This window comes from Pseudoliparis swirei, chromosome 7 (assembly GCF_029220125.1).
Source record: "Pseudoliparis swirei isolate HS2019 ecotype Mariana Trench chromosome 7, NWPU_hadal_v1, whole genome shotgun sequence".
Lineage (NCBI taxonomy): Eukaryota > Metazoa > Chordata > Actinopteri > Perciformes > Liparidae > Pseudoliparis > Pseudoliparis swirei.
In genome coordinates this window covers 60,362-88,328 of record NC_079394.1, presented here as the reverse complement: position 1 = coordinate 88,328, position 27,967 = coordinate 60,362, and the positions used below count along the sequence as shown (strand labels likewise).

The 27,967-nt window shown below is 43.6% G+C and overlaps 1 protein-coding gene and 1 long non-coding RNA gene across 3 annotated transcripts in view; both read left to right on the top strand.

Annotated features, from left to right (window-relative positions):
• The first annotated feature begins 941 nt into the window (after window positions 1–941).
• Window positions 942–17,155, top strand: LOC130196408 (uncharacterized). 2 transcript variants are annotated; one of them, XR_008832246.1, is made up of 5 exons: window positions 942–2,194; window positions 3,250–3,296; window positions 3,970–4,196; window positions 4,481–4,531; window positions 16,600–17,155. It is a non-coding gene; the product is annotated as an uncharacterized LOC130196408 (long non-coding RNA). The 2 variants fall into 2 exon arrangements; XR_008832247.1 differs by lacking the exon at window positions 4,481–4,531.
• A 706-nt stretch (window positions 17,156–17,861) lies between these two features.
• Window positions 17,862–27,967, top strand: part of LOC130196399 (uncharacterized) — a 70,207-nt gene continuing 60,101 nt past the window's right edge. Inside the window, exon 1 of the mRNA XM_056418494.1 lies at window positions 17,862–18,054. The gene's annotated coding sequence lies outside the window, so the exon portion shown is untranslated. The remainder of the gene's footprint in view (window positions 18,055–27,967) is intronic.

Genomic DNA, 27,967 nt, shown 5'->3' with positions numbered 1-27,967 from the left:
CAAGACATTACAACATACTCACAGCTCGTATCACGGTGCTAGCTCAAATGCTTGTGGTGTTCACAGACACCCACACCATAGAGCACTAAAGTAACAAAAAACAAACATCATCTCTGGAACAATGGACAGACAACAAATGATATAAAACATGGATCACAACGGCACGTATCCCGACAGGACGGTTATTAAAGCGACGCGCATTAGTAACTCCGCAATCGTCTCACAACGCGCACCGCATGGTGACAAAATCAGTCAACATCATACCTCTTGACATCACCATCGACACATTTAACGACATACAATACATTTATAAACTTCTATGTGCTCATATTATTGAACATCTTTTGGTAGGTTGACATAGAAACACATTTATAACATATTTACTACACATTTACTTACACGAGAAAAATCACCAACGCCACCAGTCAGTCACGTGACACACTCGTTGGGTCCTACTGACTTTCCCTAAAATAGAGCGCCCTCTAGTGGCTTTACTGTTTACCACCTCTTTCCCACTAGGTACATACTCCCCTGCTAAAAAGTCCACGTCCTCAACTCATAGTTCTAACTTCTTTCACTGCTTCCCTGAAGAATGCCGCACCCATGCTGGTCAGCAACTGGGACAACACATCAGGGCTGAGTGAAATGGTATTACATGCTGATTTTGGGACATGGTGCGGGTTTGAGTGTACTCCTGCATTTGCTCTCAGCGTCTTCCGAGGTGCTGGAACAGGAGCAGCCGTCCCTACATCCCTGCTCGAACAGCTTCCGGTAGTGGAAACAGGTGTTTGTACCTCAGTTTCACTCTCAGAAGATTTCACGTTCACTGGTTCAATGCCAGTTCCAGACTCTGTGTTCCCTTGATCATCACCAGGGACATCAACGCTCACTACCCCTGAACACAGGTTTGGACAAGGAACTTCCTCCAGCACTACATAAGCTGTGTCAGACTAAAAAGGGGCATGAACAGGTGTCAAGGTAGGGGCACTTGCTCTCTCTCCTGGGAGCAGGAACAGGGCCTACACAAGGTCTAAGATTTGTTCTATGGACCCTTTTTACTGGACCACCCTCCACAGGCTCTACAGCATGAGTGGTACCTTGTACCTCTACAACCCTATGAACAGTAGGCCCCCACGCATCTTGGATCTTATTTCTGCCCTGAGGCCGGTGGCGAAGATACACCAACTGACCCACATCCACTGGTGGACAGTAAACTTTGCGTTTGTCAAACTCAACTCTTTCCGCTGCTTTCTGCTCAGCATATTCTTTAGCTCTAGCATGGGCTTCATTAAGACGCTCCTGATGCACTATCAGCCAATCATGTTTCTTGTCTTGCACTTGCTCCTGCCCCAGCAGAGCATCCACAGGGAGGTGTGGGTGCACCCCGAAAAGTAGGTAGGACGGTGTGTAACCAGTAGTAGCATGAGGTGTCACATTGTAGGCATGGACTAGCTCTGCTAAGTGTTCAGGCCAACGCCGCTTCTTCTCAGGTGGAAGGGTACGCAAGAGATCATGGAGTGTCCTATTGTATCTCTCACATTGTGCATTTCCCTGGGGATGATGAGGTGTAGTTCGGGTTTTCTTTACACCATATAGTTTGCATAACTCTGTAACTATTTCGCTTTCAAAGTTTCGGCCCTGGTCTGAATGTAGCCTCTCAGGCACACCATACTTCATAAATCACTCCTGGAGGAGAATCTTTGCAGTAGTGTTCGCTTTCTGATCCCGAGTAGGGAACGCTTGTGTGAACTTTGTAAACACATCTGTTCCAACCAAAACACTCTCTCTGCCATCTGAAGCAGGCTCTAAAATGGTAAAGTCTACTGCAACCACCTCCAGTGGTCGTGTGGCCAAAAATGCCTTCATCGGAGCATGTATCTTGGGCTGGGGCATTTTGGTTAAGACGCACCTCTGACATTTTTTAACCCATTGTTCGACGTCATCATACATGCCCACCCAGAAACACCTCTGTTTCAGAAGGTTTTGCGTTCTTTCAATTCCCTGATGCCCCATCTGATCATGTACACTCTCTAAGACTGGTTCTCTCAAACAGGTGGGTAACAGAAGTTGGTGACATACACCCACATGAACATCATCAAACACACGATAGAGGAAATCATCTATCTCCTTGATTCGGCCCCACTGCCTAAATAAGGAGATCACCGGCTTGGCTAACTTTGTCCTCTCCATAAAGGTGGGTCTTTGTTTCTTTTCCCAAAACTGCCTGAATGCACTGAGTATGGGGTCTGTGTTTTGAAATGTGCGAAGCTCTTCCTTAGAGTAACCTGGCAAGGTGGGGGTGTTACCCTGCCAGTCACTCTAGTCAGTACCCTGCACGGCCTCTGAGGCCCGTACCTGTCTCACTCTACAGCACTTGATCCCTGCCGATCCTAGTTCTGGCCCTAAAGCTGTTCCCTTCCTCGCATTGCAGATGGCTATGCATCCATCAAAATCGAGGTCATCTGGGTATGGTTGGGGCTCCCCTGCTAACGGCTGTCTAGAGAGGGCGTCTGCCGCAGTGTAGCGACCTGGCCTATACTTGACCTCAAAGTCAAACACTGTCAGCTGCGCTTCCCAGCGCTGCTCGATGGCGCCCAACCTGGCTGTATTAAGGTGGCACAAAGGGTTATCAGTTATGGCAGTGAATTTAGAGCCTAGGAGGTAACCTCTAAATTTCTCAGAAACCGCCCACTTAAGGGCCAGTAGTTCAAGTTTCATACTGCTGTAGTTACGATCATTTCTCTCTGCATTACGCAGCCTCTGACTGGCATAAGCAATCACTCTTTTCCTCTTGCCCTGCTGCTGATACAGGATAGCACCTAATCCCAAACTACTGGCATCTGTCTCAACAGTGAAGGGAAGAGAGAAATCAGCATAACCTAACAAAGGAGCACTTGTGAGTTTCTCCTTCAACAGCTCAAAAGCTTCCTGACACTCTGCAGTCCATACACTTCCAAACAGCTGTTTAGACCTGGATGGACTGTTGTTTCGGATGCACGTATTAACCACATCATGTAGCAAGCCTGCCAGCTGAGAGAACCCCTCTATGAACTTCCTATAATAGCTACATAACCCTAAAAATTATCTTAAGTCCTTGACAGTACTTGGGGTTTTCCACTCCTGCACTGCAGCTATCTTATCCGGGTCGGTCCCAATGCCTTCAGCTGATATCTGGTGGCCAAGGAAACGTACCTCTGACTGCAGAAAATGACACTTTTCTATCTTGACTTTGAGGCCTGTCTCCTTCAGCCTCTGCAGAACCTTCTCCAGCCTCGCTAGGTGATCTTCAAAAGACTGTGAGTACACCAAAATATCATCCAGATATACAAGCATGATTTGCAACACCAAGTCACTCATTGTTACCTGCATCAGTCGCTGAAAAGTTGCTGGTCCATTACACACTCCGAAAGGTAACCGAGAATACTCGTACAACCCAAATGGTGTTATAAAGGCCGTTTTCTGCCTGTCATCCTCATGTACTGCAACCTGATGGTACCCGCTAGCAAGGTCAATGGTTGAAAAGAACTTTGCACCATGCAGGGCATCAAAACACTCATCAATGCGAGGCAAAGGAAACGCGTCTCGTCTGGTTTTTGAGTTTAATTTTCTGTAGTCTACGCATAGCCGTAAACTACCATCTGATTTTCTGACTAGGACCACTGGTGAAGCATATGCGCTCGTGCTTTCATGGATAACACCCTTCTTTAGAAGCTGAGTGATGTGCTCCCTGACTTCGCTATACTGTGTGGCGGCAGGGCTGAGCAACGGGTATGTCATCCACCAGATGGATCTCATGTTTAACCCGGTCTGTGTAACCTAGGTCTTCATCCTGAGAAGCAAACACATCTGCATACTGAGATAGAAGCACAGCGAGCTTAGCTTGCTCCTCCTCCGTACCACCTATGTGCAGCCGGTCCAGTATCAACTGAAAGTCATTGTCTGCTTTTGGTTTCTCTTTCTGATCAACAGTAACCTCTTCCTGTTCAGCGGATACGCTGGAAGCGCACCTCTGTCTGGTCATTTTCAACACACTCTGCCCGAGACACTGTGCCCAACCTGGTCCTGGGCTGCAACCATACATCCTCCTGTGAGAAATTCACTACCTAGACTGGGAACACCCGCCTAGTAGCCTCTACCAAAGTGGGCACTACCACAAGACCACCTGGCAATGGTGCCTTTGCTGGTTCCAACACCATGTAGGTGTTATCATCAGATTCTGTTTGCTATAGCCGTGGCAACAGCAGGCTGGTATGCATACTGAATCTCTGCCTGCTATCCTAGCTGCAGATAATTTCTGTTACCTCACGTCTCTATAATGCTGAAATACTTCTCTCCAGTCTGGATCAAGCTCCCTTAAGGGTCGTGTCAAACTCTGCCGTAACCAACTGCTTGCATCTCTTAATTATGTTCATACCAATGAGACCTGGCACTGAATCCTGAAAACTGTTCTTCTGTGGTTGTTTCAACTCTTTGTCCTCAGTAACTGACTCTTCTGAGACTGGATCTTTGACAACTAGAAAACCACACTCTGGTATGTTTAACCCCATAGCTCTCACATCCAGTTCAACATAACCCATGTAAGGAATCGGCAAAGAGTTTGCTGCAGTTAACCTGAGCCACTTTGCGGCAGGGAACACGTCTTCTTTCCCGAGTAAGTGCTGCCTGAAGAACGACTCAGAAATAGTGCTGACCTGACTGCCTGTATCCAACAGGCACTTCACTGGAACACCACTAATCTGAACTGCAACTTCCCGACACTCACCAATAGGGATGGGCATCGAGAACCGGTTCTGTTTTAGAACCGGTTGCCGGTGAACCGATTGTTTGGGATCGTCAGCCAAATTCATTAACGGTTCTGCTAACGGTCCCCTGTGGCGTTGCGCATGTGCAAACTTTTTTAGTTTCTTCTTCAGACTGCAGCAAACATGGCAACTAGGCAGAAGCGTTCTAAAGTTTGGCTCTATTTCACACGACAAAAAGTGCTAGTGTGAGGTGAGTGTGCTCACCTGTGTGCGCGCATTACGGCTGAGCGCTGCGCGCGCAGACAGCATTTAATGGAGCGGAGCATTGCGTGCGCTCTGATCGCTCTTTTAATGAAGTATCGATACTAAAACTATGCAAAATCACATCGTTTTTAACGTACGGGTACTTTGTTAGTATCGCTACACCATGCAGCGTGACAGCAGCAGATGTAGCGGACTAACATTCAAGCTAACCTAACTTCCCAAACGCTGTCGACATCTGAACGCTGATTGGCCGAGACGCGACACGTCCCATCAAAGATGTTTTATTGCGAAGAGCACCACTTCACATTTTCTCCGCGTCTCACTGCAATCTCAACGGCAGCGGGCCAGGTGAAAAAATAAATAAATCGGAACGCGTCTCTGATATTGTTCAGGGGGCCGGTCCAAATGTGGAGGCGGGCCGGATCAAATGTGGAGGCGTTCATTGTGTAAACCAGTTATAAATACTTTATAAATAATCTCCATTGCCATCCAATTTAGCTGATGACGTTCAGAGGCTGGTAGTCTGTCTGGGTCATGGGTCAAGATTCAAGATGTTTTATTTGTCACATACACACACAGGGTGTGCAGTGAAATGAAAGTGGCAATGCTCAGCAGGAATGTGCAAGGGCAACAAGTACACACTATTTACAATAAAAAACAACCCAATATTTACAGTAAGTGTGTGTGTGTGTGTGTGTGTGTGTGTGCCTAAGAGGGGCAGTTGTGTGGGTCTATGTGGGGGTCCTGGTGAGGTCGGGAGTTCACAGTCCTGATGGCCTGAAAGAAACTCCGTCTCAGTCTCTGTTCTTGCAGCGTGACTACGAGGCGCCTGCCTGACCGCAGCAGCTGAAACAGTCTGTTGTTGGGGTGGTGAGGATCCTTCATGATCCTGCCGGCTCTGGTTCTGCACCTCCTGGTGTACAAGTCCTGCAGGGTGGGGAGTGTAGTTCCAATAGTGCGTTCAGTCGAGCCACTTTTCTCTCTCTGGAAACCTTCCTGTCAGCGGAAAGGAGCAGTTGCCAAACCAGGCTGTGATGCTTCCTGTCAGAACGCTCTCTACAGCTCCAGAGTAGAAGGACTGAAGGATCCTCTGGGAAACTTTAAATTTCCTCAGCTGCCTGAGGTGGTAAGCCTGCCTTGCCTTTCTCACCAGAGTGTCTGTGTTTGTTGACCATGTCAGATCCTCGGTGATGTGGACTCCCAGGTATTTGTTGTATCTGGCGCTGTGCCAACGGCTGCTTGTTCCAGTAGTGGCGTTTTGCTTTTATTTTATTGTCTTTTTTTGCACTTTTCCTCTTTCTTTTTCTTTTCTTTCACGTTTGTCTTAGTTATGGTCGGACACTGGACCATAACTACTTTTTTCGATAATTCTACTGTGGCTTTTGTTCACTTTGTCGTGAGTATCGGTGAGCCACAGCAAAACAATGACGGGACGTCGTCTCTCGCGTGCTCAGCTGATCGCTGTACAGGCCGAAGCTTCTGCCTGGAGAAAGACCTGTGATCCCTCTGGAGCTACGGAGAAGGGCTCGCGGCTGCAGATCGGGTGTCAAGCGGAGGGCTAAACGAGGAGATACAAACCCTCGGTACCGTCGATCATAACGAGGAACGTGAGGTCTTTGGCGGAATGAGACGGATGAGCTCGGCGCTGGTAATGTCCGAGAGGATCTTCCGTGAGAGCAGCCTCTTGTGTTTCACTGAGACGTGGCTACCACGCGGACTATCGGATCACAGCGCGTCTTTGCCCGCTTCAGGACTGTTTGGGCTGACAGAGGCGCTTCACAGAAGTAAGAAAGAGAGGCGGGATCGCTGTTTATGAATGAACGGTGGTGCCATCCGGACCATATGTGCGTGAAGGGCGCTTCTGTGGCCCGAACATTGAACTGTTGGCCGTGGGGATGCGCTGCCGTACTATTATTTGCCGAGAGAGTTCACGTCCGCCATTTTGGTTGTCGTGTCGTGCCGCCATCAGCTGGCGGCTGAGGCTGTGGACACCATCCACTCCACTGTGTCTGCTCTGCTGAATCATCAGCCTGGAGCATTCATGACCATCACTGGCGACTTTAACCACACCACATTGGATAAAGCTCTGCCAACCTTCCATCAATACATTGACTGCCCAAACTAGGAACAATAAAACTCTGGACTTGCTGTATGCTAATACTAAGGACGCATACAGCGCCACTGCCCTTCCCCCCCTCGGCAGGTCTGATCATGACCTGGTCGGGCTGACACCCAGGTATGTTCCTCTGGGTGAAGAAGAGGCCGGTGACCACCAGGGACTGTGAGGAGGTGGTCTCTGGAGGCTAACGACGCCTCTACAGGACTGTTTCGAGTCAACGGACTGGGATGTGTTGTGTGGACGCGCAGGAGGACATCAACAGTATGACCGACTGCATCGGAATACATCAAGTTTGTGAACACACCACCATCCCATCACGGACTGTGCGCTGCTTCCCAACAACAAGCCTGGATCACCAGGGACCTGAAGGCGCTTAACATGAGAGGAAAGCTGCTTTCAGGTCTGGAGACAGGGGATGAGCTGAGGAGGTCCAGCGCAACCTGAAGGTGAAGCTCAGGAGGCAAGGACTCCTACAGGGAGGAAGCTGAGGCCAAACTCCCAGCTGAACAACACAAGGGAGGTGTGGTCTGGCATGAAGCAGATAACTGGCTTCAAGGTGGAGGAGACAGTTAGGGCTCCCCTGGAGAGGGCCAACGAGCTGAACTGTTTTTCAATTGGTTCAGTTCACAGCCCTTCCTGTCTCCTCCACACATCACACCTCCCAAACACCTCCTCCCCTCTGTCCCCCCTGCTGAGCTGCACATCCACCGAGCCCTCAATAACAATGGGCTTCTCCACCTCCCCCTCTCTGTGACGACTGACCAGGTGAGAAGACAGCTGGAGAAACTACACCAGCGCAGAGCTGAAGGTCCTGAGTGGCATCAGCCCCAGGGTCCTAAAGACCTGCCCACCCAGCTGTCTGGTGTCCTGCAGCACCTCTTCAACCTCAGCCTGAGGCTGGGGAGGTCCCGTGCTGTGGAAGACGTCGCCTGGTCCCTGTCCCAAAGAAGTCAACACCATCTGGCCTCAACGACTACCGTCCGGTCGCCCTCACCTCCCATGTGATGAAGGTGCTGAGAGGCTGGTCTTGGCCCACCTCCGGCGCGTGGTGAAATCGTCGTTGCTGACCCTCTGCAATTTGCTTACCAGCCTCATGTGGGAGTGGACGACAGCCATCATCTACCTGCTGCACGAGCTCAATCGCACCTGGATGGAACCCGGTGTCTGTGAGAGTGACTTTCTTTGACTTCTCCAGTGCATTTAACACGATCCAGCCACTGCTGCTGAGTGAGTAGCTGCGGGTGTGGCCGGGGTGTGCTGGCCGTCCACCATCTCTGGATCACTGACTACCTCACAGGCAGACCACAGTTTGTCAGAATGGGCGTGTGCTGTCTGGAACGGTGGTCAGTGATGTTGGAGCCCCACAGGAACTGTTCTGTCTCCTTCCTCTTCACCCTGTACACCAGTGACTTCCAGTACAACACGGAGTCATGCCATCTGCAGAAGTACTCTGATGATTCTGCAGTGGTCGGTGGTATTATGGGATAGACGGGAGGAGGAGGTACAGGGCAGTGGTGAGTGACTTTGTAAAGTGGGCGATCACGAACCACCTGCGGCTGAACGTGGCCAAGACCAGAGATGGTGGTGGACTTCAGGAGGAAGGCGACAGCTCCTACACCTCTGAGTGTCCTGGGAGTGGGCGTGGACATGGTGGAGGAGTACAAGTACTAAGGGCGTCTCCATCGACAGCCGACTGAACTGGAAGGCCAACATCAACGCTGTGTACAAGAAGGGAATGAGTCGACTCTTTTTCCTGAAAGCTTGATCCTTCAGCGTACAGCAAGATGCTGGAGTTATTCTACCAGTCGGTTGTCGCCGTGATGTGCTGCACTTTGCCATTGTCTGCTGGGGAGCAGCATCGGAGCCGGTGACACCAGCCGTCTTAACAAACTGGTTAGGAAGGCTGGCTCCATCATCGACTGCCAGCTGGAGCACCTGGAACAGGTGGAGGAGAGGAGGACGTTGAAGAAACTTGTCCATATTGGACAACCGGACCACCCTCTCCACCACCTCCCACAGGGACAGAGGAGTACTTTCTCCAGGCGTCTCCTCACGCTCCGCTGCCACAAGGACAGATACAGAACATTCTGCCGACGGCTATGAGGCTCTACAACAGTTCACCCTTGCCAGATCACCCTAACCCTTCTTATATTTTGTGTTTTTTATTTTATTTTTATTTTTATTTTTTATTCTTGTGTTGCTGCTACTGGCTCGACAAATTTCCCCTTGGGGATTAATAAAGTATATTTCTATTCTCTATTCTTCTATTTATACCCGCTCACCCTCTCCACAGTAGTCCCGTTAATCCCCAGTGGTGAGTACGTCCTCTGTTGTTGTACCCTCCTAAAGTCCACAATCAGCTCCTTAGTTTTGGTGACATTCATGATGAGGCTGTTGTCCTGGCACCAGAGTGACAGATCAGCAACTTCCTCCAGGTAGGCCTTCTCGTCGTTGTCGGAGATCAGGCCCACCACCACTGTGTCATCCGCAAACTTGATGATGGTGTTGGTGCTGAACCTGGCCACACAGTCATGTGTGTAGAGAGATTACAGTTGGGGGCTGTGGATGCAACCCTGGGGAGAACCTGTGTGCAGGTGTGAGGGACGGGAGGTATGTCTGCCCACCCTGACCACCTGTGGCCTGGAAGGGTCAGGAAGTCCAGGATCCAAGCACAGGGGGGTGTTCAGTCCCAGCTCAATCAGCTTGCTGGCCAGTCTGGAGGGACTATGGTGTTGAAAGCTGAACTATAATCACGAACAACGCAGTATCACATAGCCCCCCCTCTGGCTGTCCAGATGAGAGAGTGGTGTACAGTACCTGGGAGACAGCATCATCCGTGGGATCTGTTTGGGCGATAAGCAAACTGCAGCGGTCCATGGAGGAAGGAGAAGGAAGGCAGATGTAGTCCTTTATCAGCCTCTCAGCATTTCATGACCACCGAGGTGAGGGCCACCGGGTCGGTAGTCACATTCATACATGCTGGAGAAAGGCAGGCATTCTTATCTTCTGTGTTCAGGATCCCTTTCCCCCCTTGGGGTGGTTTCCCCACTTTGGAGCCCCCTTAAATTTTTTTGGAGTCGCTATCCCTTTAAAAAGGAAGGGGAAACTTAATTTCTGGAAATTTTTTAAATTAAAGAGTTACATTTTATTTGATGTAAATTTTATTTTAAATTTAAAAAATTTATAACTTTTTTTTAAAAAAGGAAAAGGAAAACTGTAATTTTGGAACATTTTAAAAAAATTTAAAAAAAAAATTTTAAAAAAAAGTTTGTGTTTTTTTTAATTCCCCAAAAGGGAAAATGAAACGTTTGGAATTTAAAAAGTAAAAGGATCATACTGAATGGTGTTAAAAATTATAAAAATTATAAAAAGAAAATTTTAAATAAAGTTTGGGCCTTTTTTTCACCCCTTGGGCCCAATTAAAAATTTTTGAAAAAAGAAAGTTGGTCGTGGGTGGCGGTTCGTCGTACATCCCGGAATCCTTTAAAAATTTAACAAAACTTCCCTCTTTTTAAACCGGGGACCGGGGTTCCCCCCGGGTTTTTTTTAACCTTAAAAAAGTCTTTTAAGCCTTTAGTCCCCTTTCCCGGTCGCCCGGCCCCTTCTTCCGAGGTTTTTTATTTTTCCTGAATTTAAAAACTGTTTTCCCCGGGGGTTTTTTTGGGCCCCTACCTCCCTTGCAATTGGGGTCCCTTTTCTTTGAAGGGAAAAGGGCCCCTTTCCCCCCTTTTGAAAAAGGGGTTGCCCGGGGGTTTTCCCAACCCATTTTGTTTTTTCTCCCTTTAAAGAAGACCCCTTTTTTTGAATTGGTTTCAGCTTCTTAGCCCCGCTCTGGGTTTTGAGGGGGCCCCCTTTAAAATTTTGGGGGATTTGGGATTTCTTCCCCCCTTTGGTTAAACCAAAGGTGTTCCAACTGGGGGACACACTTTTTTTTGGGGCCCCCTTAGCAAGGTGTCACGGATTTTTTTTTCTTCAAATTTACCCCCAATGGGCCTCTTAGGTAGTGAAACAAGAAAATTTACCCCGGGGGTTTTTAACCCTTTTTACCCCCTCTTCTAAAGAGGAAACTTTCGCACCCCTTAAATGGAAATTGGTCTCTTGAAAAAGCTATCCTTTTTTACCCACAAGCATCTGGTTCCTCTTTTCAGGGCCCCCCGTAAAATTTGGGAAGTTCAAAAAATAGTCTCCTTAAAATTTTTCCCTCCGTTTCACCAAAAGGTGTGTCCTGGGCTCCCCTCCGTTTCCCCTTTAAAGCCTCCTTGGGGAGAAGGTGAACCTTTTTCCCCCGGGGGCCCTTTTTCCCCTTTTGGGGAAATCGGGCCCCCCAATTTTCAGGCCTCAAAAGAATAGGCAACCCCGTCCTTCAAGGGGCTCTTACCCTGGTTATTTTTTACAACACCTTTCCTCCAAATTTTAAACTCCACCCAAAAGGACCCTTTTAATAAAACACCAACCAAAAGGGCGGGGTCTTTTTTCGCTTTTCTTTTAAAAAATTAAAAAATTTAAAGCCTTTTTTTTGAACCCCATTCAAACATCAATAACCTTCCAAAAGGGTTTGGTCTGTTCTCCTCAAAAAAGGGGCAAACTTGCCTGTTTGTTCCCCAAAATCAAAAATCCTTTTAAAATTCTTCTCTTCCCCAAAAAGTTTTCCCACATGGTTGGGGCTTGTGCCAATTGCCCCACTCCGTCACTTGGGGAAAGCCTGGCAAAAAAAGAAGGGAGAACCTTTTTTATAAGCTTCTTTTTGGAACCACCCTTTTCCCCTTCCGTCCCGGGAACTTCGGATCTAAAACCCCTTTACGGCCCCAAAGGGGGAACTTTCCGGCCCGGCCCCTTGTTCGCTTGGGAACCCGGGACTTTTTCACGGTTTCCACTCTTTTTTTTCCCTTTAACACCCTAGTTTAACTCTCCTTTTGAGCCCCACTCCTGGGGGACCAAAATGGAGGCATAAATTTAAAAATTCCCGAGAACATGAGGTTTTGGGTCTTTAAATTTCTCCGACTTCCCATGTTTTTGGAAAATTGAATTTGGAATGTTCCTTTAGGTTTTGCCCCAATTTTATCTATCTAATACCACAAATACCCAAATCTGCACTTTTTGGTGTTTTTAAATAAAACCCCCGAAATTACATCACCCTGCCCCCTAGGTCCCCCCTGGCTCCCTAAAATTTTTTCCTTTTTTCTTCCCTGAAAATTGTTTTGGGATCCCTTCCATTAGGTTTTAAGGGGGCTTGTGTACCCAAATTTTAAAGCACCCCAAAAAATTTGGGGAATTTTTAATTTGGGCTTAAAAATAAATGGAGAAGTTTGGTTAAAAAACCCTTATGGAACCTTCCAACCCAGCCAGGCAACAAATCACCTGTTTTAAATAAAACTTAAACTTTTCCTCTTTGACCAAAACTTAAAGTTAGGGGTGAAACAGGTTTGCCCTGGGTTTCCCGCCCCCCTTGGATATTGCTATAAAAGGTTAAAGGCTTCCCCCGGGGGCTTTTAAAGGGCATTAGTAATTCCTCTCTCTCCAAGGATGGAAAAATTTTATCCTCAACCCTTACTAACCTCGGCCTTTCCCCAATCCTTTTAAATTCAGTCTCAATTTGGGGTTTTAAAAGGAACCCCCGAAACCATTTTTAAAACCTTTCCCTTTTTTTGAAAAAACCCCCGAAGGGCGGGGCCCTGGAAATTTTTTGGTCCTTCTGACTTTCCTTTGAGCCCCCATGGTTTAGTTTTCCCCCTTTTCCCCTTTTTTTACCGGGCCCTCTGCCTTTTTTACTTGGAGGGGCCCATCGGGGAATTGCCCCTTACTTTATGAACAAAACCCAAACCTTCCATTTTATTATTTTTCACCCCGCCCTGCCTTAAATTGCAGTACGGAAGGGATTCCCCTTTGCTCTCCTTTTAAGGGGGTTTCTTCCTTTTTTGGGGAAAAGGGGTTGTTTGGGGGGTTTTTCCTGGTCCGTGGAGGTTTTTGGCGGGGTTCTAAAAGGGACCCCCTTGTTTAAACACGAAAATTTGAATTTTTAATTTGGGGATTCAAAAAACGAAATTGGGGGGTTGTTTAAAATTTTCTGTGGATCTCCGCTAACCGAAACAGGGGGCAAAAAATCCACTAGACCTCAAAAAACAAAAACTTTGGGCCTCTAAAAATTTGGGGCCCGGGAAGAAAATTCAACCGTTTTCTCAACAAAACTCCGTTTTCACCTTTTCTAAACTCAAATCCCTGGGGTTTTTACGACCAAAAACCCACACCAATTAAAAAAAGCAACCCTTTGGTATTTTTAAACCTTGGATTAAAACGGAAGGTTTTTTTGGGCGGCCCGGTTTTTTTTAAAGCCGTTAGTAATTCAAGTTTAAACCCCAACGCATGAAATTTGGGGGAAATTATACCTTTGAAATTTAATCGGGCAAAGGCAACATAAAATAAATTTTTAATTCTAAAATTTTTGGATATTGGTTAACCACCTTTAATTTGTTTTGGGGAAATGGGAAACAACATTTTTTTAAATTTTCAACACCTTTACTTTCACGGAAAAATTCACCAATGCCAAAATGTTCATAAGTCAATGCCCAATCTTGTGATATGCGAAGGTATGCGCTCTAGCGAGTGCCCATTCTAGTTCTGTATGTAAAGTAATAATTTAAAAGTTAAATAATCCCCTAAAAGTGGAATTAGTGGTGGCATTGCATTGTGATTACATTCCTGTATTTGAATTGTATTGCTATATCTCAAATCCTCTGATTCTTCCATCTGCAGTTAATCTGTTCGCATGATTTACATCATCAAAATTTTGGCTTCCAAGAGATGTTCAAAATCACAGCACTCGTCTGTCCACAAATGAAAAGCGAAGTGAAGAAGGCAGATGTATGAAACGTCCTGACTGAGCTTCCACTAAAGCTTCATACCTGCTACAAGCTAAGGTTAAAATGGTGTTTAGTATTATTTGATTTACTAACTTGGTTGGCTCAGATTGTTTTTGACGCTCTGCTTGTTTATCATTGATGTCTTTTCCTGCTGTGTGATTATAGAGCTCTGTTTTTAAATAAAAGAAGAGAAAAAGATATTATGGTTATCTAGTTTGGAGACCCCAATAGTGCTCTCCAAGTATTTGTTCGTAATTTTCCAATCTTTGGCGTATAAAGACTCATAAAGCCCCACCAGAAGTCCATTTGACTTTGTTAACTTTAATCAAAGGAGACGTGTCCTGCTGCCAGTATAGAATCACTAACACATGATACCTGGAAGGGATCTGGTCATTTAAACCCCTATGAAGGCCAAAATAGTGTACTCAGGCTAAATGTAACCTTTGACCTTTTGTAATGTCAGGTCAAATTAATCAAATTTATACCAAAAACAGGCTTCTTCATACCAGGGTTATTGGATGGCAACTTCATTTTTAAGAGACAGTGCCATGCTGGTTTGTCCAACATGCTAAAGAGCTGGTAATCTGTTGCATTGGTTCCCAACCCATGTCCAGAGGTCACGAGACAGGTAACATGGTAGCAAATAAGTAAATAGAACCAATTCATCTGGTCTGTGCTCTTGGATTTAAGTGTGACAAATCAATCAACGAGGTATGGTATCTAGTGGTAGAAAAGGGAACCCTTTACTCTACCTTTCATTCTGCGGTGTTCACTCAAGAAACAGCAGAATGAGGTGAAAATATAAATTAAATAACAGCAACAACTCTGCACAGACACATTAGTTTGATTAATCTATATTAGTAACTGTGTTGCATTCAACAATGCAACGATTAAGTGACAAGTTGATTCTTTCTGTGTTCATATATACATGAATATTAAACTGCCTGTAGTCACTACTGTTGCTAACTTATCCAGGTTTATTTATTCATTATTTATATTGATGAATTAATGTTCTTCTAACGTTACCCTGTTATATGTTTGCATCATAGAAGACTGTAAATAAGAATATCTATCACTGGCTTTTATTTTTACTTTTGTTTTAAGCACTTCCGTTATCTCGTTTTTGGATTCAGATGACAGAAACGGAAAACAGAAGTGGTTTTCCGTCTTTCCCTTTTTCGTTTCAAATGGAAAACGAAGAAACCACGTTATTTCCGTATTCCATATTTTGAAGGAAACGAAAAAACAAACGAATAAAACGTACACGGACCACACTGGGGGTCAGTGAAGGCACTCCCGGGGGATGTGAGATTTAAATATATATGTGTATTTACGTGTGTGCATATATATGTATGTGTGTAGAGGGTGGATGTATATATCTATATATATATATAAATATATATCAATTATTCAGGTTGTTGTTTAGATATTATTCTTTTGATTGTTCACTAATTGGGTAACACTGTGGGCACCTGTGGTTATATGTAGGAGTAGGCAGTTACAGGACCAGCATGCAGCTGGGTATATCTTTGTTTTTTTTCCAGTGCAGGAGGCAGCGGTAGGAGTTACTTTGTTCTTTTTTTTGCTTGTTTAGTTTAGTTAAATAAATTATCAGAAAAACGGAATCCTGAATGGACAATGCTTTCTTTTGGCTGCATAAACCACAAACCCATGGTGAGTCAGTGGCAATTTGATTTATTGGACAAATGGCCACTACAATATATGAAAATGATTTGCACTGGTCAGAGGTACTTAAATGAAACATATATTTAATGCGAGATGAGTTATATTATTAAAAAAATTTGAACTACTGTTCCAGAGCAGTGGAATCAACCCCTGACCAGCGCAAAGCATTTTTTGTTGGAAAAAAAGATAAATACCCAGCCCTTTGCCATCAGTGTCTGATTTAATATAGAAAATATACAATTCAGTTGATTAACTTAGACTTGTATTGTATTAAATAACTTCTCTTTTTTAATGGATGTTAATTTCTAAAAAGTACACACATAGCCCCATTGACAAACCACTGTTCTAGAGCATCCTGTTCTCTGTAATGATAGTCTAGCACAGCCTGGGTAGTTGGACCCAGTTACCTCGCAGGTGTTACACTTAAGAACCTGAAGACTCCTGCTGCACAGGGTGCAGGTAATAATGGTTAATGGTTAATGTGGTAAGCAAGTCGGTAGTTCAAGGAAGTGAGCTACATTTTGGGAACATAAGCTCTTTAGTTCATGCCTTGGTTTGTGTGAGCTGTCCTTGTGCGTCTGTAGTTGATTAGTGAGCTTGTCGGAGAAACCTTTTGAATGCTACTTTGGGATAATGCTTCTGTTAATTGCTGGTAATTATGGAAATTCCAGTTGTGTCTTTACCACTTGTTCTTTCATCTCTATGGATGAACTGGCCCGCTTATGAAACATTGCTTTTCAATCATGTGCAGTGTAATCTTTCTGGCCAATCTAACTTCATGCTTGGATGCCTCTCCACGAGTTGCATTGTGGAGATTGCTTGGTGCACTGTGGGATGGATAACAACCGGTATACAATCTGATAATATTAAATCTATAGCTTGCATTAAGTTTTCAGTATTACTGGTAGGAACAACATTTTTTGTCTTTCAGGCTGTTCATCGTCAGCTGATGAGCCACACCTGAGCCTGGTGGGAGTGCCGGCTATAAAGGCACGCCACCTGAACATAGAGGCTGGTCGTGCCCTTGCTGGCTTGTGCGTATATGGCTTTCACTGCTGCCTAGTAGTTTTGGTAGTCTTTAAATACATGTCCATCTTTTACATTGACACTTGTCTGGTATCTTCATGTTTCAGCCTTTAAGCCAGGTTGTAGTGGGTTTAAATAACACTGTAGTATATCTGTCTTCTGAAATGTAAGTAGGCTATTGAACATCTGTAAGGTTGTCGGTACATTAGTGGAATTGCTAATGAAAATGAATTTGTTTGTTGTTGTTGTGGGTTTATGTTTAATTAATACAATAAAAGATTAATCTTTATTCAGCCAGGTGACATTTGGTAGTTTCAGCTAAACACGGTCACAGAGTAATTATAAATTTATTAAAAACTACAGTTGAAATTGAATACAAATGTGTCAAAATGGCAGTACATTAAGTATGTTGGTTGTATTTTCAATGATAAACTATAAAAAATAAAATGTATATAAACTTGCTTCGGACTGGTTCTTGGCTGTTTCTGCTTTAAAATGTACTTCGTACCACAAGAGAGCGCCCTACTAAGTGTTTTGAGAGCAGGATTGGAATTTGGCCTAAAAATACCCATCTGAAATGAAAGGGGGGCGTCATCAGCGCCGCCGCTCTCATAAGGGCTCGAACACACCAGACGCGACTCTAATAAACGCAGCCGCACCAAAAACGCCGTGTCAAAAACCTGCCGGGCAAAATAGCGCGGCGCACCTGTGGAACCAACCGTTAATTTTGGGTTCAAGATATTTAAAAAAGAAAGGAAAGAGTACGGCGAACACCACCATCTATTCCATGAGTTGTGTCTCGATGGCGAGGCTTTCAGTTGCACTTCCGACCGAGCAGGAGTCAGTATGACTGTCTAGAAATAGTAGGCACCTTTGAGACATATCACAAAACAGGCAGAACGAGAGATATATTTAATCGCAAAACTGTTCAATTGAAAAACCCATCAGTAAAAAGAATTCGACGTTTTCCCCCTTCAGTCATAAACTTTCCAACACGCCGTATTTTAATAACTCATTCCAAGAATCCCGTCCTTTTCAATGTGCGCAACAAAATGACGCAAAAAGTGGAGTTTTATTTTGAAAAGATTACCACCGGATATACCAAGTTTCCGCTTCTTGTGGAGCTTGACATCAGTGGACTGACTCTCAAGCATGGACCCAGTATCTTCCCAACCAGCGCTCGACCTGGAAAAGGATTTGTACATGAACGAAAATGGTAGTGTTCAGTAGTGTCGCCGCCGCCTTTTTACTTCGAGAAAGGAGACCTCTGTGCTAAAGATACCCAAAGTCGCGTTGGCGTGAAATAAGAGACGGCCAGCGGAGAGCAGTGATCTTAGTCTGGAGTCAACGCTGCAACAAGGTAAAAAGATAGCTTTTCCATAAACTACGGCAATCTGTCCGACCGCGGTTAGTGCTTACATTTACACCTTGTATCCGGTGTAGGAAGTTTCTCCATACGTTAAGAGTACAAAAAGGCAGAATTTTATTTTTGTTTTCCTTCCTTTAGTTTCGTGGTTTTATGCAACTTTGTTGCAGCTAGGTGTTGCAACGCTGCAACTTCGAACAACGAAACGAGCCTCTAAGGTTTGGCAAGAAAAGCCTTTTTTCCCCCTTTAAATATAAATAAATCTAAACTTCTATCGGTACAACTTCACCTCCGTTTCATGCTGTGTTCATTATGTATCAGATTGAAGTTACTCTAATGATTGCATTATGTTCTAGAAAATACACATAGTTGTGTGTATTTACAGCTGGGATTTTAGCTACCGAAGCTAACGCTGACATAGCCGACTACTACATGACGTGTTCACGTTCGGTTTCCTCAGGATGTGAGTTGTTTTTAGTAGTGCATTGACAGAGTAAGATTAACTTGTGTAACCTTTGAGTGCTGGCTACCCTGAAGTTCACTGAAGTCCTGATGACGAAGAACCAGGTGCCCTCACATTCCAGTAGTGGTAGCCAGGTTGCTCCTATGATTCTAACGTGGTACACCTTCTTAGGATTTGTGTTTTTTTTTGTGTGTGGAGGATTTCAGTCGCTAGATCTCAGCCCTCTCTTTGGTTCTAACTCTTGGAGGAAGAAAATTCTCAAATATTGAAAATCACCATCACCCCAGTGATGTTGTCCCAGCATTCCCTGGTTAGAGCCTGTTTAGAGCCTGCAATTATGTCAACAGATTGTGATCAATCCAGTAGAAGTTCAACAGGGCTGATTCTGTCCATTTAAAATAAAAAAGATACAAATCTGATCTATTACAAAATCAAATATGGACCGACTTGAGTGGATCAGCGATGTGTGATTATTTTTAGGCACTGCAGAATGTTTCATGAGAACGTCGCTGTGTGTTGTTGAAGCCGGTTATTTCTGACTCGCCTTAATTTGAGAGACTGAACTGCTTGTCTCCGCTGGCGGTAACATTTGGGTAGATGGGGTCATTGAATATGGCTTCAGTTGTTCAGTCCCTTTTTTTAAATCTGGGTAGTTTGTTTTTTGTTATTTGTAAAATTCAATAAACGTTAAGGAGAGAAAAGATGATTTGACATTACTTTTGTAAAAAACAAGTTAACCCGTATTGGCATTTAAAGTCAGTAAGCCATATGATTAATGTGACAATGAATTTTGTTGGACGATATATTGATTGCTCCCCGTGGCAGCGTGGGTTCCCTCCGGGTTCTCCGGCTTCCTCCCACAGTCCAAAGACATGCCGTCAGGTTAATTGATCTCTAAATTGCCCATAGGTGTGAATGTGAGAGTGAATGGTTGTATGTCTCTATATGTGCCCTCGATGGACTGGCGGCCTGTCCAGGGTGTCCCCTGCCTTCGCCCTATGTCAGCTGGGATCGGCTCCAGCGCCTCCGCGACCCTAATGAGGATAAGCGGTATTGATAATGGATGGATGGATGGATATATTGATTGCGTTCAACAATATAATTGTGATTTTAAGATAATTTCATGTCACTGATAAAATGGTAAGATTTTGGGGGAAATAAAGTACACCTATTAGAAGAGCATGAACTTTAAATTCATAAGAACATTCAGATAATTAAACTGGAATGTGAAAAAAAAGAACTAATATCCTTAAATAAAACATACGTGACATAAAATCACACAAACAAAACGGTAAATAAATTAAAAGAAATGTGCGATGTCTCCACAATGAGACATTCTTATCGTGTTGGTGACATTCTTATGTCAACAAACATGTATGTAAACACGGGCAATATCCAAGGTCAGCAAAAATGTTTCAGTCTAGTCGTACAGTAAGTCGATAATGGAGGAATTACCATGGTCGTGTCCATATATTGTAAGATGAGATGATAATGTGAGTGTGTGTGCGCATATATCGTTCGATAAGTTGTCAACGTAAAAATTGGTAATTTTTTATCTTGGAACGAAAATATCAAACGTTAAGTCGATAACTTAGCCCATTTATCATGATAGGCCTATCCTTCGATACAAAATAAATAAAATGGTGCATGATCATGGAAAGGGAAACATCAGAACAAAAGTGGCGTCCATGTCACATTTAAAGGTCGTGATTCTTGGGGTACGGTCATGCAAAAACAAGGATGGAAAGGTTTTGGGGCCTTAAGTCGCAGCTTAACAACAGCTCAGCTGGAACAGCGACATGTGGAGATGCAAGACGCAAGTGGGAAAAAATGCATTTTGATTGGCTGAACAAGTTAACTTCCTCCACATCTTTATCTTGAAACTCTGTTCAGGAGGTGTTTGCATGCGATGGAAACGGAGCATTACATTTCCAGCAAAGAAAAACAAAGGTGCCCTTTTGACAAGGTGACACGATGGCAGACCATTGCCCTAAACCCCGGTGACGGAGAGGGAGGCTGTAAATCTGCTCATTCTCTCTCTCTCCAGCTGCTTCCTTTTCTGTCTCCGTGTACAGTGGACCTGCTCGGTCAGCAGGGTCACAATTCCATTCATACCAGCTTTTCCTGTTTCAAAGGCAAAATGAGAAGCAACAGGAATGAATATTGCGTCTTTTTATTCCGGACTGTCTGGGGAAAAAAACCCTCACAACATATGTTGTCCAGACTCACGGACAGGCCGAAAGAGATTAAAGGCTTTAAAAAAAAGTGTGTGCAGTGTTTCCCCTAGGTTTACAGCTTCGGGGGTTGATGCTTTTGCCAACCTAGAACAAAGTTACCATTTTAAAGACTCTCAACCATTAATTGCAGTATAAGAATTATTTTACTAATTTAACGCAAGAACCATCTAATTCATTGTTAATATAGCGATCACATAACGCAAAACAAAAACATTTGTAAACATGTACAAAAGAAGTTTATTGAGCTTGGCAAAGTAGGTGCAGCCCAACAGATTAGCTAGTTGGTGTGGTTAGGCTACTTATCATGTAATAAATATATTTTAGGTGTGCGGAAAGAACGAAGAGTCTGGCGTTTCCTTTTGGACGTGGCCGTTTATTTCTCTTTCCAACACCTGTGTTTACCTTTACTTCCTGGTGCTCTTTTAACACCCCCTGTCACCCGGGTTACGCCCTTTCCTTAAAGGGCCCTCCTGAATTCGTCCTTAGCCCCCTACATGATAGCCGTTTCATGCTTTTACTGAGTTTTACTGAGTTGTACAGAGCATATCTTTTCAAAACAACAATAACGTGCAAACTTTGCAAAACAAGTGCAGATATGTGTGAGTCATCACGTTTTATTATTATACACTGCAATGAGCTTTCCACTACAACTCTTATTAACACAGGGTTGCAGACTTGATTCGGCCGCTCTCAATTGATGCTCAATGTTGAGCTCTTGTTTTGAAGGGCAACAGCAGGAATGCCGAAATCACGGAGGTAACACCTGGCAAGTCGCCAAGAATCTCGAACATCGTGAAAAAAAAGGTTGATTTGGTTGTGTTTGTACCAAGCCTCAACAATCAATTGGCGGAGACATCGTTAAAGCCGTTGGCAGCAATCGGCATCGTGGCCCAGATGGTGTTGGGTATGCGGTATGGAGGACTTAAAATGACTTAAGTATAAATGAATAAATAAATAAATGCATGAATAAATACAAGAATAAATAAATAAATGTATAAATAAATACAAGAATAAATGTATAAATACAGAAATAAATACAGGAATGAATAAATATAAGTTGTAATTCAACAGGACATCATTAAATCAATGTATTTCTTCATTTATTTATATCTCTATTTATGTGTCCACACTTATTTCTTCATTTATTTATGTGTGACATTTATGTGTCCATATATTCAAATGAGCTGGGCAGTCCGAACCTCATTGTTAAACAGGATTGGTCAAGTCGGGGAGCAAGACAGAAGCAATCGATCCCTAGCACTTGGACCTGTAGACGAACAGCGTTTATTATGCATTCTTGTCTGTACATTCTAAATACTACTGTTGTTGAGTCACGGAATGTCATTTAAGGACGTTTTCAGCCGAGAAGTTTGAAGTTTAAGCATCAAATCTGTGGTCGGTTTATCGAGATTCAGCCTAATAAGGATATGCGACGGAGATTTCAGGTTCTTCTGCTCGCGGGACAACTGAGCTCCGGGCGCTATGTGGCCGCCGAGAGCAGCCTGATCTCGGCAGGACTTTTTGAAATGCTCCACTGGCTCTGACGTCTCCGTAGCGGCTAAACATGAGATACAATTAGGTTTTGGAGGATCTAAAGAGCACAAAGAGTTTATTATTTATTAAAAGATAACGTTACGTCAATTTGACTGAGGGTTAAGATTCATAACTTCATATTGTAGCGACCCTAGGTCAGGAAAGCTACGAGACGTTGTATAGTTATTACCGTTTATTCGTAGCCTACGCCAAACAACAGTGAACACCACAACACATTCTACTCCACTGTAAAGTATTTTACAGTGAATAATTGGAGTAAATTCATGAGCAAGAACAGTTGATGTGGTGACGTCACAAGACCAGAAAGACCGTCCTGCGTCCTCGAGTCTGGACTCCCAAGACCAGACTCCAAGAAAACACGAGTCTGTACTCGGTGGACTTGGAAATGATAAACGGCTGAAGTCAAAAAGCTGTCTAGGCGAACTTCTGCTAACGGTTAGCTGAGCGAGCCAACTTCAGCTTCATGTGCCAGGCAGAAGTAGGAGAGCATAACACACCAGGTGCATTACACTCCTGTGACCAATCATGCTTTAGACAGAGGTTCGGACCGCCCCAGCTCATTTGAATATCCGGACACGTAAATGTCACACATAAATAAATGAAGAAATACGTGTGGACACGTAAATAGAGAAATAAATGAATGAAGAAATACAGAAATGTAGAGATATATTTATTTAATGATGTCCTGTTGATTTATAACTTATATTTATTAATTCCTATATTTATTTATTTATACATTTATTTAAGCATTCATTTATACATTTATTTAAGCATTTATTTATTTATTCTTGTATTTATTCATGCATTTATTTATCTATACATTTATTTAAGCATTTATGTATTTATACATTTATTTATTTATTCCTATATTTATTCATGCATTTATTTATTTATACTTAAGTCATTTTGAGTCCTCCATAATGCGGGGGTCGCAGAGCACAGCGCACACGCAACAGAGCGCCGCCATGTGTGCTCTTAAACTCCGCGGATGACCTTCAAACGGACAGGCGCCCTATAGTTAACAGTTCTGGGTGATCTGCGTTGGAGAGGAAGAGCGATGCGGGGAAATCAGCTGTCTGCAGTTTTATAGCTCCTCACTTTCACATCGAGAGTCAACAGAAGGGTGTTTTCCCTCTTTGCTTTCACGTTGTTCCAATGTTACCTCGAGTGGGATGACCTACTGCATGTTGAGAGAGGGGGAAACGAGTGCTGTGGTGAGGATAGAAGACATTTGCAGTAACGGGGACCACCAGACCTCCGATGTTGGCTGTCAAGCACTCCTTTATTTACAGCCCTCCGTTATCTCATATCTTCAGAACCACACCACACCGAAAGCACACCCTGTTTTCACCATGTCTCTCCTGTAGTTGTGTTTCAGTGTCTGTCACATAGTGGTATGCAGGGGCAGATGTTTTACTGTTGAGTCATGCTCACTCGCTCTCCCTCTTTCTCTCTCTCTGCTACCAAGTTCTTCTTGTGCCGGAGTTTACTGGAGTGTCAATGCTGTGACGCATGACAGGATTTTGGTTTGCGTTGCCGCACACAGAATACAGGACTGTCTCAGAAAATTAGAATATTGTGATAAAGTTCTTTATTTTCTGTAATGCAATTAAAAAAAACAAAAATGTCATGCATTCTGGATTCATTACAAATCAACTGAAATATTGCAAGCCTTTTATTCTTTTAATATTGCTGATTATGGCTTACAGCTTAAGAAAACTCTAAAATCCTATCTCATAAAATTAGAATATTTCCTCAGACCAAGTAAAAAAAAAGATTTATAACAGCAAAACAAACTCAAACATTTGAAAATATCCATTAATGCACTCAGTACTTGGTTGGGAATCCTTTTGCACGGATTACTGCATCAATGCGGCGTGGCATGGAGGCAATCAGCCTGTGGCATTGCTGAGGGTTTATGGATGCCCAGGATGCTTCAATAGCGGCCTTTAGCTCATTTGCATTGTTGGGTCTGGTGTCTTTCAGCTTCTTCTTCATAATACCCCACAAATTCTCTATGGGGTTCAGGTCAGGGGAATTGGCAGGCCAATCGAGGACAGTAATGCCATGGTCAGTACACCAGTTACTGGTGGTTTTGGCACTGTGGGCAGGTGCCAGATCATGCTGGAAAATGAAATCCTCATCTCCATAGAGCTTTTCAGCAGACGGAAGCATGTAGTGCTCTAAAATCTCTTGGTACACAGCTGCATTTACTCTGGACTTGATGAAACACAGTGGACCAACACCAGCAGCTGACATGGCTCCCCAAACCATCACTGACTGAAGAAGAAGCTGAAAGACACCAGACCCAACAATGCAAATGAGCTAAAGGTCGCTCTTGAAGCATCCTGGGCATGCATCAACGACCAGCAATGCCACACTCTTATTGCCTCCATGCCACGCCCGCATTGATGCAGTAATCCGTGCAAAAGGATTCCCAACCAAGTACTGAGTGCATTAATGGACATTTTCAAATGTTTGATTTTGTTTTGCTGTTATAAATCTTTTTTTTACTTGGTCTGAGGAAATATTCTAATTTTATGAGATAGGATTTTAGAGTTTTCAATACTGTAAGCCATAATCAGCAATATTAAAAGAATAAAAGGCTTGCAATATTTCAGTTGATTTGTAATGAATCCAGAATGCATGACATTTTTGTTTTTTTTAATTGCATTACAGAAAATAAAGAACTTTATCACAATATTCTAATTTTCTGAGACAGTCCTGTATATGTAAAGAGGTAAACCTTGATAATCTTTGAACCATGCATGGGGCTTGGACTATTGTCAATCTGTTAGCCTATCTATTTTAATCTAAAGTGGAAGCAAAATGATTTCCTCAAGCATAGCCTCCATTATTTATAATAAATAAATAAATAAATACATAGATGTCTGCTAATTCCGGTGACATGGCAACACAGACCGTGCGCGCATTTGGACCCAGGAAAACCCCTGGTTGCCTGCCGGACCACTTCGCAATTCCTGGTCTAACTTGACCGCTTCTCAATGGGTGGTCTAACGTGACCACCTCACATTCGGGTCCAACGTGACCGCCTCGCAAGCAGGTCTAACGGGACCGTCTCGCATTCGGGTCCAATGTGACCGCCTCTTATTCGGGTCCAACGTGACCGCCTCGCATTCGGGTCTAACGTGACCACCTTGCATTCGGATCTAATGTGACCGCTTCTTTATCTGTGGTCTCACTCAACCACTTCTTCCCACTCGACCACTTCTTAAATGGCCCTACCCTATCTTTTGGGCTGTTTCACTTCTACAATGTGTATTGGGTCGATGTTTACTCATGCTAGCCCCATAACAAGTCTAATGTCGGGTCCAACGTGACCGCCTCGCATTCGGGTCTATAATAAAAGATTGATCCGTGTATCGATGCCATATTGCCACGCAAAATATCCCTATTCTATTACATTTTTCCCCCACCTCTACTAAGAAGCCCTGATTACTAAAATAAGAATCAACCATCATAATTCTCTTACCAAATGCGGTTTCAGTGGTGTTGGAAGATCTCTACTGTGAAGTTATCAGCTAACCACAAATGAATGACACACACCCTGTTTAACATACCCATGAGAAGGCACTACATCCTAACTGGCGCTATTTTAAATAGCTACGGTTTTATTGTTTTTCCTTTCTTTAGGGAACCCTTCTCAAATGTGAGAATGTCTCTGCTTTTGTGTCTGTTCTATAAGATTATAAGCAATCTTTGAGTTTTGGACTGCTGTTTGAATTGTTTGTTCACTTTGCCATTTAATGCACTAAAGTCCGTTAATCACAAACATGAGCATGTACAACACAAGTTGTGTAGGTTTACTGATGTACAGTTGCCAAAGCAGCAGGATAAGTTTGGTGTGTTCCATAGAAGAAGAAGAAAAACACACTACAAGCTCTACGGGTTTTGACTGACTAAAGAATGGGTGTACTGTTCCTTTCGGTGTTGTACATCATGTGTGTTTACATTTGATAAGTCGGGTTGCCAGGGAGCAGGGGTGTGTATTTTTCAGGGATTATTTTAATAAAAGCGTGGGAGCCACTGCTCCAGACAGTCTTGCTCACATGTCACCGGTCGGGCTTTAGCTGCCACTCAAGCACAGCGGCCTTTATGCTGACAGAAAGAGTGTTTACAGTAGATGCAGTGATATGCCATGCAATTACTGTTAAACACACACACAAACTACACAAAGACACACACACACACACACTTCCCCAGGGGTGTGATTAGTAGCATCCCTGTAGGATATGACTCATCAGATCTTCCAGCAGTCCTGTGAGGCCACATCATTATCACTGTGATTAAAGATTGCTGCTGACGGTACCAACTCGCAGCTAGAAATCTTTCAACGACACCAACTTATTTTTATCTAGTTAAAAAAGTGGTTCCCAAATGGTGACATAGACAACCACGGAACTCGCATCCCTGGTTCTCTGCTCGCCGCTTCCAACTAAAAGCAAAATGGCAGCCTGCTAGTAAATCCTCTGTAATTTTGCCAAAACAATCCACTAAATGTTTCTTTTAAACTACAGCATGTAGCTTGGTTTCGACGGCTCAGTGATACAGTGGGTCATCCTTCAATCAAAGGATCGGCGATTCCATATCGTTGCTCCAAGCTGTATGTTTTGTTGACTAATGGAAGTGGCTAGCTGCTGCTCAATAAAAAAGGGACATGTTAAAATGTAGATTTTCGCATTTTGTTTAAATGAAGTTAACAATTTGCATATTATAATTATTTACATTATGCCAGTTTGCAGTGTCTTAACTGTTAATAATATTATGGACAATGAGGAATTATTTAATTTTAATAACTTCAAGCCGTGATTTTTTTGTACTGTTGCACCAAATTTTAAGAACTTGTCATTCGGCTTTCTTTAGATTCTTGAGTGTGCCTACAAGAATGATGGTGGTGGTTTATTTGAACCAATTACTATTTCACATCTCGTCCTTAAAAAATCTTTTTTTGGAGAACCTCCTCTGTGCACATAACTACTATATATATTTATTTATATAAACTACTCATGCATGTTTAAGCCGTGTGTTCAAACTAGTTTTAATTGGTTGAAATTGATTTTGCCTCAGGCTGTGCGAGAACAGGGGCAGCAATAGCTAACTTGTATTTACTTGATTCACGATACAAATGTGCCCTTTTCTTGGGCCATGTCTGCTCTGTGCTGTGCTTATGAAACAATTTGCCCTTGAACATTGACCAATACTTAGCGTTATAGGTAAGGGGGCAATGTCAAATGTACGTATGCAGCATTTTCAGCCTATTTAGAAATAAGCACAGGCTCATATCAATATTGTTATTACTGACACCATGCCCTAGTACTGTAGACAGTGCCTTCTCTACTCTTTGACCCAATACCAGTGTAAGGCCTTAGACCCTGGACCCTCAGGCACTTACTGACGTCACCTGGTAAATGGTTGAGTGTAAGAGACTGTGAGGGCTTGAAATTGTGTCAATATGAATGGGACAGCACTAAGGCTGCAACAAAGAATCGATAAAAATCGATTATAAAAATAGTTGGCAACGAATTTCATTATCGATTCGTTGTGTCGCGCGATTATTACGGCACTCAATAAGTCTTTTAATGAAGTATCGATACTAAAAATATGCTAAATCACATCGTTATGTACAATTGTG